Raw genomic sequence first — 13,607 nt, forward strand, 5'->3', positions numbered from 1 at the left:
CTGTGATCAAATCTATACACGTTAGAATCTCAGGGATTTGCAGTGATTTGTGACGTCAGACAGAATTAAACGTGTTTATGATGATATTGCAGTATGAATTGTTTTTCATATTGCACAGAACATGCTTAAACCTTAAGTATACAAGTGTGTGTTTTAACACCCTACATTAAATTAATGTTCCGGATTGAGGTGTGTAACCAAATAATTACTGAAAAACCTGTAATAGTTAACCACTCATCTGAACATTTAGGACTAATATAGGCTACAACAATTGCCTCAGACTTCCAAACACTTAACTGTATGTAATTATGACTAAACTCCCTCTCATTGAGCACAATTCTGTTTGATGTTATAATGAAAAAGACTCCTGTCCTGTGGATGTTAAGACTTTTGCGAAAAACCAAACAAAACACGAGAGTTCAGAATAATGGTTTCTCTCAGGGTTATACCTTTAATGACCTTTAGAGGTCAGTGTTAAACCGTCTCGCTGAAGAAAGTCCAACCCATAACTGAGTCATGTGTATCAATACATAGTTTCACACAGTGAAGCCCTTGATACCACTTTGATGTACCGTATAACCTTTATTTTTCTTTAAAAATAATTTTTCTCTTTCAAAGCTGTAACTAACTAAGCATTCAGAGGTTAAGGAAACTACATGTAACACTTGAGTGATGCAGGCCCCTCAGTGTCTGTGGAAGAAAACCCTGCTGTTTAATGTACTGATTACAATGAATGATATATATATATATATATATATATATATATATATATGTGTGTGTGTGTGTGTGTGTGTGTGTGTGTCCTATCATTAAAGAACAGTGAAGTTTGCATGGTCATATCAGAGCATTCAACTCTAAGAGAGTAAATGAACTGCCAAAACCTCTGAATCCAGCATTATACTCTTTGTGAGGTCTGGAGCTCCAGGGCTCTTCACAAAGGTTTTCTCGGTTCTTCGTTGACCATGCTGTTTCAGGCATCTCTTTTACACACCTCACTGCCTGCAATAAGCTGCTCTTTCCTCTGCGCTCTCTCTCTCTCTCTCTCTCTTTCCTCTGCGCTCTCTCTCTCTCTCTCTCTCTCTCTCTCTCTCTCTCTCTCTCTCTCTTTCCTCTGCGCTCTCTCTCTCTCTCTCTCTCTCTCTCTCTCTCTCTCTGCCTTTCCTAAAATTCTTAAATCTGTTTCCTTTAAAGCATGTGACTGTAAAATGGCTAAATGCAAGAGAGATGGCCTGCTTATAGACAGTGTTATTAAAACAGTACTTACTACAATACTTATTACACAAGAACTGATATTCACAAACCTCATTGTAATTCTAAAACAATAAAAAAAATGATATATTATTTGTATATTGTTTTGTTTTAACATTGTTCAGAATGATCTAAATGAGCTATTGTTATATTTAGAGCTAATATGAACACAGTATGTTTATTTCTAAATAATCATTATTATCATAGTAATAATGCAATCATAGCATAATCATAGCAAGTTATTTTCTTATTTGTTTGTGATCCAGTCCCATTCGTTCTCTCTCCCTGTATATATATACATCACTCTCCTTCTTGGTCAATTAGCCCTTGATGCCTTCAGTGTGAATCTACAATTTTCATAGTCATATATATATACTGAATGCGTCTCTGTTCTCATTCTGATGCTGTTGTGTTTATATCCTGTAACAACATTCATTGCTTGGGACGTGACTAGTTTAATAGTACATGTTGCTCAGCATCCTCTTCTGAATCTGAAACTACGTTCTTACCAACTCTAAACCAAAACAAACCCTACTAACCTAAAATCATAGGGCAAGGGTTCACCTTGAATTGTAGGTGCAGGATAAGGGTCAGGGTCGCCCCTATGCTCTAGACTTCTAGTGTAAAAAAAAACCATTGAGTATCTGTCCATTAAATAAATGCAATTGAGATTAAACATTCTGCATATTCAAAGGCTTAAAATTACTTAATAAGACAATCCTTAAATAAATGAATTATAGTTCTGGACAAAACAGAGGGTGTATGCGATAAGTGCTTTTGTGTGTGTAGATATTGAGACCACTGCATATGTTGCATCTTAATTAATAATTTAATCTATTTAGTAATTTATTTTATTTTCTAGCAAGGTAGAAGGCTATGAATATTTGAATGCCTTTGGGTATCCTTGAACATTCAGTTGATTTTTAGTCTTTTAGTCAGAAAGTTTTTTGTTCAATTATAATAACATCATTGTATACAAACATCTTAAAAACTTATCACATAAATGTAAAATAAGTTCTGACTGTAAATCATGCCTTTTTTGTGTGTGATGAGCAAACACTTATATATAGAGGCTATCAAGGGTTAAAATCATGTCTATGATTGGTTGACCAAATGTTCTCCAGGAACGTGTCCTGCTTTTGTAATTCAAATCATGTGAGATGAGTAATTGTTTATACTTTCATTTCATTTAAACCTGCAGCTGTACTTCATTTTGGGGAACCAGATTCGGTGGCGTATACACACTGACCAGTGTAAGTCTCAGAGGCTGTCCAGCCAACAGGAGCACGGAGGGAGCCTTGTTAAAGGGGCCTAGTCAAGGGTGGCTTGTGGTCTGTGTTGGGATCATAGCAGTGTAATTGAAGTTCGGTGGAGATTAGGGGTGTTTTGTGGTGCTAAACCTGGTCTAAACTCCGTGCCGCTGATTGATTTTAGCAATTGTCTGACTTGCTCTTTAAAGCCGAGATTTCACTACTGTTTACTTTGTTGTAGCCCAGAAAGTTTTTTTAAGAAATATTTTCTCATTGATTAAAGAAAAAGTTCACTATCTAAATGTTTACATCATGATTTTCTTACTTCATATTGTGAAATGCAAAGGCAATGTAGGGATGTAATGATTCACTCAACTCACGATTTGATTTGACTCGACTCACGATTTTGATTTCATGATTCGATTCAAAGTTTTGTTTTAAACAAAATGAAATTTAAGACAAATTTTTTATTAAATGTGTCCTTTTATTTTTGCTTGGACATCTTGGGGCTCATTTCTTTGTAATAAATGAAATATAACACTATAACAATATACTAATATAGTACTTACATATTATTGCTCTTTTGTTGGTTTTGATTGGTTCTATTGTACTCGTTTTTAAGTCGCTTTGGACAATATTTTAATATTTAAAACAAGCCCCAAGTCAAATAAATAACACAAATGACTGAAATCTCTTTATGTAAACAAAATAATGCTCTTTCCATTTAAAATTAGATGCAACCATTCCGTGTTAATCATCATGTTCCAAACAAAGATGCTGCATACATGCAACATTATCTAAATTAGATTGTATAATTTCTAAATTTGAAGCAAAAATGGATTGGTTTGACTTCAGTTTTGTGTAACTAAACATAAAATATATCTGCATGAAACAGAAAGGCAGAGACGCAGATTCACTCTCTGCCAGCAGGTGGCACTTAAAGTGTTTCCTTGGTTTCTGCTGTAAACAAAACAGCGCTACACTTGTGAACTTCAATGCACATTATACAGAGACAAGATGAAAAGAAAAAATACCATCTAAACTTTTCTAAAGACAGTAAGTTCCCCTCAGACATATAAACTCCTAACCGTAACTGAATCGCGATTTGTTTAGCATCTTAGAATTGGTTTTGAACCGGTAAAATGCCAGGACATCTGCTCACGGTTAATTGTTACGTCCCTGTTTCTGAAGTGTCACATAATAGGTTTATGTGAAAAACAGAATACAACGAAAACATCTCTAATTCAGAGTTGTCCTGTTAAGTGGGTTGAAACATCCTCTGAACATGTATGTCTGTATCTGAACACAGTGTATGTTTGTTGTCTTTAGCCTCCTGTTAAAGTCAGCTTGCAAAACACACACACACTAAAATCAGCACAGAACACAATAAGGAATGTCTGATCAACATTTCCAGGTACAATTCCTCCCAGGTCTCTAATGCTCAAAAAGGCTGCATTTATTTGATTAAAAATACAGTAAAAACAGTAATATTGTAAGAGAGTATTAATGTTTAAAATAACGGTTTTATATTTTAATGCATTTTAAAATGTAATTTTTTCCTGCGATGGCAAATATGAATTTTTAGCATTAATACTGCAGGCTTCAGAGTCACGTGATCCTTCATATAACATTCTAACATGCTGATTCGGTGTTCAAGAAACATTTATTTTTATTGTTAAAGGAGCATTGCGTAGGTTCTGAAATTTCTAACCGTTACTGACACCAGTGGCCGTTAGAGGAACTGCAGCCAGTCTCATGCTCGTTCTCAGTGCGCACGCTCTTTTTTTTTTTTACGCTCTTTTTTTTTTTTACTTACGAGGAGTGTCCGTGGGTGTCTGAATTGTGCTGAAGGCTGGTCGCTTCTTTCCATCCGCAGAGTCCATTTGAAAACACTATTGCCGCTGCTTACTATAATGGCTGGCGTGCCATACGGTTGTAAGCCCAAGTAGACGAGAACGTGCATGACGTCACATTTTGTGAATTTTCGCGCCAATTCGGGCCCAACTCCTCCACACACAATTGAGCCTACAGGCTGATAGAGGCAACCGTGGTGGATAGTCGAGGTGTCATTCTTTTTTTTTACATCATGTACAAATGAAAACTCTATCTTAAAGATTTTTTTTAAGTAAAAACCTCCACATAGCTCCTTTAATGTTGAAAGCAGATGTGCTGCTGAATTTTTTTTTGGAAACGGTGATATTTTTATTTTTGGAAGAACAGCATTCATTTGTTTATTTTCAATCTCTTTACTGTCACTTTTAATTAATTTAATGTGTTATTGCTAAATAAAAACACAACAGATACAGATATTTTTTGTTACTTTTGTTATTGACCCTACAGTATGTCAACATTATGTCTTACTGTCTAGTTATTAATATTGGTTATTAAGTATATTGGTCGGTCCCTAGGCAAGAGCTGATGTGAGCATTTGTTCTAGACCGTTGAAGATGGTTCTTCTTTGTTAGAGCGCCACATGTGCTGGTCTCTCTCTCTTAGTTAACTATCTCTATCTTTTACAGCGGATATTTGGAGATACTGCAAAGAACCTTTACCTGTCCCAGCTAATCCTCATGGACACACTGGAGAAGTCTGCAGACAGCTGCAGATCATTGATTGTGTCTCATCTACATAAGATGTCACCATTGTGCCATTATTGCCTTTTCAACTTCATTTTGAAGCAAGATGCACATCTAGGTGTTGATAATTCCTATCAACAACAAATGAACAAATCCTGTAAACTCCCTTTCTCTCTCCAGCAACAAAAGGACAGCATGCATCTGGATGAGACGATGCTCATCAAACACTTATTGCGTGAGATCTGTCATTTCATCCACACGTACCGTGAGGGAAATCAGTACTCGGCGGAGCTGAGGAACTCAGTCTGTGGGGTTCTGTTCTTTCTGAGCTGCAGTAATTTCAACATGTCTTCAGCCGCATCTCCACCAGGTATACACGAGTCACGACCCCTTGTGATTAAATGGAATGAACGAATGGATTTTATCTCTCTGATTTTCTGCAGATTGCAGGAGCTGACCGTTTGCTCTGAGGATAGCATAGACGTGCACGACATCGAGCTCATCCAGTACATCAAAGTGGACTGCTGTAAATTGAAACGCCTACTGCAAGGTTTGATTGACTCAAACTCAGGGTTTAATATTCTGAGCTGAAAAAAGTTGATGTGGGAAATTCTGGAGAAAATAATAAATTTTTCTTTTAATGTGTCAAGTCTTTTCTTCTTGCAGAAAGTGTGTTTAAATTTAAAGCCTCAAAGAAGCCAGCCCAGTTAAGTGCCATCTACAATTTAGAGAAGGCAGGTGGAATTATTATTATTATTACTATTATTATATGATCTATTACAGTGGTGTGGCTCATATAAAACAATTTAAAATAACAATATAATAATTATTTTTATTATATTATTTTAATTTAATTTTCTATATTATTATATCATTATGAATACTTTTAAGAAAATTACCTTAATAACAATATAAATATTATTATAATATAAACTGTATTATTATAATTCATGTGTTATTTATTATTATTATTGGCATTAAAATTGCATTATAAAGATTATTACAATTTAAAGTGTATCATTACAAAACAATTATGATAAACAAAATTATTATAATCCTTGCATCATTATTATTACTATTATTAGTAGTAGTAGTAGTATTATAATTATTATTGCCCAGATTGTTACACCTAACTACACTGTAATCATTTAATGGAGTAGTGACAACGGACCACATTATTTATATATATATATATATATATATATATATATATATATTTGCGTGTATGAATTAATTTTTTTTATTTCTAAATAAATAAATATATACCGTATATATATATATATATATATATATATATATATATATATATATATACCTCAGTTTTTTGGAATGACAATATACAAATTGACAATGTATGGCAGGTATATTACAATGAGCATTTATGTATGTACAGGTATATTATGTGCAAAAAATTTAAGTGTACGCCAAGTATGTACAGTATGTTAGATAAATAAGTGGATGTGTATATAAATATAAATAGTGAAGTGTGTTCCACAGTTATTATCAGCTGTTCATAAGATGGATTGCCTGAGGGGAGAAAATGTTCCTATGTCTGGTTTTTCTGGTGTTCAGAGCTCTGTAGTGTCGATCAGATGGCAACAGTTCAAAAAAGGAAGTGTACTGGATGTGAGGGGTCCAGATTGATTTCACTGGCCCTTTTGCTCACTCTGGATAAGTACAGTTCTTGAATAGAAGGGAGGGTTGTACCGATGATTCTCTCAGCAGTCCGGACTACCCTCTGTAGTCTTCTGAGGTCCGATTTAGAAGCTGAGCTGAACCAGACAGTTACTGAAGTGCAGAGGATGGATTCGATGATGGTGGAGTAGAACTGTTTCAGCAGCTCCTGTGGCAGGTTAAATTTCCTCAGCTGGCGAAGGAAGTACAACCTCTGCTGGGCCTTTTTCACAATGGAGTCAATGTGAATGTCCCACTTCAGGTCCTGAGAGATAGTGGTGCCCAGGAACCTAAATGACTCCACTGCAGTCACAGTGCTGTTCATGATGGTGAGTGGGGGGAGTGCAGGGGGGTTCCTCCTGAAGTCCACGATCATCTCCACTGTTTTGAGTGTGTTAAGCTCCAGGTTGTTGAGAGTGCACCAGACAGCAGCTCTTTAACTCGTCACAGGGAGAAGAGCAGTGGGGAGAGAACACAGCCCTTTGGATCTCCGGTGCTGATTGTACGAGTACTGGATGTGTATTTTTCCAGCCTCACTAGCTGCTGCCTGTCTGTCAGGAAGCTGTTGATCCACTGACAGACGGAGGTGGGCACGGAGAGCTGAGTTTGTTTGGGCAGGAGGAGGTTTGGGATGATCGTGTTAAAGGCCAAGCTGAAGTCCACAAACAGGATCCTCACTTAAGTCCCCGTTCTGTCTAGGTGTTGCAGAACATAATGCAGTCCGATGTTTACTGCATTGTCCACAGACCTGTTTGCTCTGTAGGCAAACTGAAGAGGATCCAGCAAGGGTCCAGTGATGTCCTTCAGGTGGGCCAGCACCAGTTTTTCAAATGACTTCATGACCACAGACGTTAGAGCCACAGGCCTGTAGTCATTTAGTCCTGTAATTTTGGATTTCTTTGGGATGGGGATGATGGTGGAGCGTTTGAAGCATGAAGGGACTTTGCTTCAAAGACATGCTCTGAGTCTGCTATACCATTCATGTCAGGTGTGTTCGTAAACCTGAATCTAGGTAATCAGGTTCTGAAGGTCCACAGCAGCACTGCAGATCTCATCACTGGCCTGGTGCAGATTGTGCCGCTTGAGAACATGGGAGATATTTCCCAGGAGGCCATGGAGGTGAGGTCATTGCATCTCGCTGTTTATCTGGTGCCTCTAGCATGAGTTTAGATAGTCTGTATGTAAGTTTTCAGTCATAATCTGTGTCTGTTTTAGGCTCTTCTGGTCCTGCATCAGCCTGAAAGCATCAAGCTTTGGAACCCAAACGCTCCTAATAAAACTTTCTGGGACATCAGGAAGCTCCTAAGTGAACACTACTCCAGTTAATACGTGCTGATAGGAATGAAACTTTGCCGTGTTGATTGTGTATGTGTTGTTGGTTCAGTTCTCATGAACTGCTCTCTTCTTCATCTGTAGGAAGCTGTTTGGTCTGCAGCTGATCAGCAGCACTGAGATTCTGAAGTGGCTTCAAGAGATTCTCACCTGCAGAAACACATTTATCATTTATAATTCAGGAACAAAGTGAGTCTGCACTCACAGTTTGAGGTACAAATTATGGAATTATATTCCGGACTTTATTCAAAAGGAATTGCAAATTGTATTTGCAATTGCGTTTTCAATTTGTGAATGCATAAAATGTGACATAATCCAAATGCAAATGCAAATCGCGCCTTACCGTTTGCATTTTCATTTAAGCGAACGCACAATGTCTGCCAAATTTAAAATGGAAATGCAAAGTCCATTTGCAATTGTGTTTCCCATATCTTACGAGCTGTGAGCCTGTCATATTTAAATAGCAATATTAATTACCACATTTGCCTTTTCACTCTCTCTGCACTGTGCATGTAAACTGCCAAAACTCAAATGAAATCACAATTTCTTTTGCATTTGAATTTCCAACATCTACACGGACACCTCTCAATCAAGTGACAGGGGTGGGGCCATTTTATTGGGCGTGTTTGCATTGGGAAGTGACGTCACTCACAGTCGACGGTAATAAAAGAGGCAATTGATATAATATTTAGTTTCATTTGTAATGACTATATATATATATATATACACATTTCCCTGAACTAAGTACATTTCTACTGCTATTATTATGTTTAAATGAAAAATGAAAGGAGGCAGTGGTATTTCATATCCTTTTTGTCTTATTGTAAATATACAGTTAGGAAAATTGCAGTAGTCAAGGCGAGCTGACATGTTATCAAGTACGCTGCTGTTTGCAGAATTACCGGACCTGCATCCTCGCAGACATCACACTCCCGAGTCGAATGCACAAAGTCTGAACTACTGAGGATGCAAGTCCGAAATCAGCGTACTTTGTATTGAGAAACGCGCGCAGACCTACGTCACCAGTCTATTTGCCTATTCTTCCCGGTGTTACGGTTTATCTGGTTCCCGTGTTATCTGGTGACCAATTTCCTGGTTCAGGTCTCTGCTGCAGATGTGCTGGAACGACGGCAGCAGACTCGGCGATTCTGAAAGCACAAACTGACGCGATATTAAGTGTTTAATAAACGCAGACTTGCTCATTGCATGATTCAGATATTCTTGTAAAGATTACAAGTTATTAGTATGATCGCCCGTTTTGCAGATGAAGTAAGTAGGATAAACACAAAATGAAGTCCATGTTGGTGCGGGTTTCGAACACGCGCTAAAAGAAGGAACGCCGCACCGCGAGACGAGTCACTAACCACCGAGTTACCGAACTACACAGAATCAGCTCCAGATCTCTCAATTCAAGACAGGACTCTCGGCGGCACATCGTGCAGCTGCTGAATCAAGGAAATGTGACTGTGTTAACTTGTGACCTGTTTTTACATATTATGAAAATAAACCATAGCACGCACTGACTACATTTTATGGTTCATGATGTTAAAGAACATTTCATAACGTCTCAGGCAACTGTACATTTGTGGCTACTGTGGTTTAATTATAAACACTATCGATAACTCATATTTACCATAGTAAAACATGGTACATTTTAGTATGATCAAAGATACAAAAATTCTTCCAGAACAGACTTGTATATGTGCATTCCCAGAAGAGATGAGAAATGGATTCGTGTTCAGCACCACAAAAAGAACATAAAGTGTCAATATCAGGAAACATCTTTTTTAAGTAAAGCTTCACAGGATAGAAAAGATGAAGTAATTTTTAAGACACATCCTTAACCTTATTGGTTAGTAAGTATTTAGATGACAAAGTCCACACTAATTAATTAATAATTATTTATTACCGTCGACTTTGAGTGACGTCACTTCCCAATGCAAACACGCCCAATAAAATGGCCCCACCCCTGTCACTTGATTGACAGGTTTCTGTGTAGACGTCGGAAATTCAAATGCAAAAGGAATTGAGATTCCATTTGAGTTTTGGCAGTTTACATGCACAGTGCAGAGAGAGTGAAAAGGCAAATGTGGTAATTTATATTGCTATTTAAATATGACAGGCTCATAGCTCGTAAGATATGGGAAACACAATTGCAAATGGACTTTGCATTTCCATTTTAAATTTGGCAGACACTGTGTGTTCGCTTAAACGAAAATGCAAACGGTAATGCGCGATTTGCATTTGCGTTTGGATTATGTCACATTTTATGCGTCCACAAATTGAAAACGCAATTGCAAATACAATTTGCGATTCCTTTTGCATAATGTCCGCAATATCATTCCATAACAAATAAAAAAGCAATACTGAAAATAAAAATTCATATAAATTATTAAGCACTTATGCAGTACAAATAACAACTTCTAATAATAATAATATTTATTATTATTATTATTATTATTATTTGCCAAAGTGGGTAGGTTACAAATAAAATGTAATTTTATATATATATATATATATATATATATATATATATATATATATATAGATAGATAGATAGATAGATAGATAGATAGATAGATAGATAGATAGATAGACAGATAGATAGATCTATTATTATTATCATCATCATCAATTGTGTGGCATATATAAATAAACTGCACAGTGAGGGGTACAAATACAAATTTTATATTTAAAATAAAAATTCATATAAATTATTAAGCACTTGTGAAGTACAAATAATAACTTCAAATAATAATAATAATAATAATAATATTAGTAGAAGTAGCTAAAGCTTTAAGTATATATCCAAACAACGATTTGTGGAGTACAAATAAAATATATATATAAAAAAACAATTCATATGAATTATCAGTATATTATAATAATAATAATAAGAATTATTATTATTATTATTGGCAAAATTAAGTGTAACAAACTACTCTACTGTACTATATCCCACAATGCAGTGTGTTTGACCGGACTTTGCTGTGTGGCAAAAAAACAAGGATATCAGGAAATGTAAAAAATAATTAAAATAAAAATAGAAATCGGTTGAAAATATGTAATAACAAATATTGGTTATATAGAGACAAACATAATTTTTTTCTTTGTTTTATCCGTTCTTCTCGTACAGGATCAGGCCACAGCAGGCAGTCACATCACCATCTGCCTGCAGGCCCAGACCAAGCTGGAGGTCTGTCTGTCACGGTTCATGAATACACCGTCTCCTGCTCGTCTCATGTTACGTCATGTTGATTGTTTCATTTGGGTGTTACTGCTGATCATCTGATCAGTGGCAGCTGCAGCTCATTCCACCAGCCTACTTAATGCCCTGTCTTTCGTCTCTTGTTTGTCAGATCGTTGTTCGAGGTCCTCCGTGCTTCTTGTCTGTGTTCCACCAGCTCTGCTTCATTGTGTCTTGTTCCTGTTCGGTCGCTTTTGGATTTACCAGTCATCACGTGGATTCCTCACCACCACCACCACCAGCGCACTCAATCACCTCCTCACCTGTCTGTGCTGCCATTGAGGTCCCTGCGTCACCCACCATCATCGAGCCTGACGATACTTCTCTTAATAAACATCAATTACTCGCAACTGCTTCCTGTCTTTACTTCTGCCGTGACAGAACGATCTGACCACCCATGGAAGCAGCGAGTAACCCATCAACGGCGTTGGAAAAGTTCCTCAGCGCCAGTGCTCGAAGGATGGACTCCCAGGAACGGAATCTTAACGACACTGGTCGCGCTGTTCAGGTTTTGGTGGCGCAGGTGTCTGAGCTCACCCAGCAACTACAGCTTATACGAGCTCCCACTGTGCAGCTCACACCGCCCGTTCCTCCCACACCACCGGAGACCCCCTCCCAGCCGGAACCACGCCTCCCCATTCCGGAGACCTACTCGGGTGAGCCGAATTTCTGTAGAGCTTTCTTAACACGATGCGATATGCATTTCTCTCTTCAACCCAGGACTTTCTCCAATGAACAATCCAAGGTGGCATTTGTGTTAACACTGGGAGGACGGCATTATGGGGAACGGCGGTGTGGGAGAATCAAGATCCATGCTGCGCCTCGTTCCAGACACTCTCCGCCGAAATGAAACGGGTTTTTGATCGGGCCGTCGCCGGGAGAGAAGCAGCTAGAATGCTAGCTGAATTACGTCAGGGAGAGAGATCCGTTTCAGACTTTTTCATCGAGTTCCGCACCCTGGCGGTGGAGTGTCGATGGAACGAGGAGGCGCAGTGGGACATGCTCCTGCATGGGCTGGCTGACCGCGTCCAGAGGGAGATCTACGCCCTGGACCTTCCGACCTCACTCAGTGGACTCATTGAGCTGGCACTGAGGGTAGATGCATGACTGATACGAGTTGATCGATGGAACCTACCCAATTTCACACGAGAGCTCAGACGGATGTTCGAGTCAGCGGCGGGGACGCGGCCAGCCCCTCCTACGATCACGAGACTCCTACGATCACGAGCCCATGCAGACTCACGACTGTCAAGCACTTCTGGACTCTGGGGCTGAAGGTAACTTCATGGACAATGCACTAGCACGCAGACTTCAGATTCCCCTCAGACCCCTCACGCACAACATCACGGTTCATGCCCTCAATGGACAGAGACTGCCGGTCATTTCACACATCACTGAAAACATCACCCTCATCACATCAGGCAACCACTCAGAAACCATCTCCTTCTACATCCTTGACTCTCCTCTTGCACCCATAGTACTCGGTCACCCCTGGCCCCTCCTGCACAACCCCAAAATAGACTGGCAATTAAATTAAGTCCAGATTCCCGTAAGGCCCTACAGAAGTTTCTGGGGTTTGCCAACTTCTACCGGAGTTTTATTCGCAACTTCAGCCAACTAGCCGCACCTCTGACCGCCTTGACCTCCCCCAAAACTATGTTCAGGTGGTCAGACACAGCCGAGGCTGTGTTTGCCAAACTGAAGTGCTGCTTCGTTTCAGCCCCTATCCTGATCACCCCTGATCCATCACGTCAGTTTGTGGTGGAGGTCGACGCGTCGGAGGTGGGGGTAGGTGCGGTGTTATCCCAACATTCTCCCTCAGACGACAAGGTGCACCCATGTGCGTTTTTTTCATATTGATTATCCCCTGCCGAACGCAATTATGATATTGGTAACCGAGAATTGTTGGCAGTCAAGATGGCATTGGAGGAATGGCGCCACTGGTTAGAAGGCTCGAGGGTTCCTTTTATAGTATGGACCGACCACAAGAATTTAGAATATATTAGTACTGTCAAAAGGTTGAACTCTAGGCAGGCTCGGTGGGGACTTTTTTCGGACATTTTGACTTTACTCTCTCGTACCGTCCGGGTTCCAAGAACATCAAACCCGATTCTTTGTCACGTATTTTTGACCGTTACAAACGCCCGTCTACTCCCGAGTGTATTTTACCCGAGACATTAGTGGTCTCCACACTCAAATGGGCCCAAATTACCCTCAGCCAAGGAGACAGCATTGACCGTCGTGGATCACGTCTTTCGTTTACATGGCCTCCCGATAGAC

At 39.0% G+C, this 13,607-nt stretch overlaps 1 pseudogene; it reads left to right on the top strand.

The window, feature by feature from the left end:
- Positions 1-3,640: 3,640 nt before the first annotated feature.
- Positions 3,641-13,607, top strand: part of LOC132127013 (neurofibromin-like) — a 74,764-nt pseudogene continuing 64,797 nt past the window's right edge.

Source organism: Carassius carassius, chromosome 45 (genome assembly GCF_963082965.1).
Source record: "Carassius carassius chromosome 45, fCarCar2.1, whole genome shotgun sequence".
Taxonomy (NCBI): domain Eukaryota; kingdom Metazoa; phylum Chordata; class Actinopteri; order Cypriniformes; family Cyprinidae; genus Carassius; species Carassius carassius.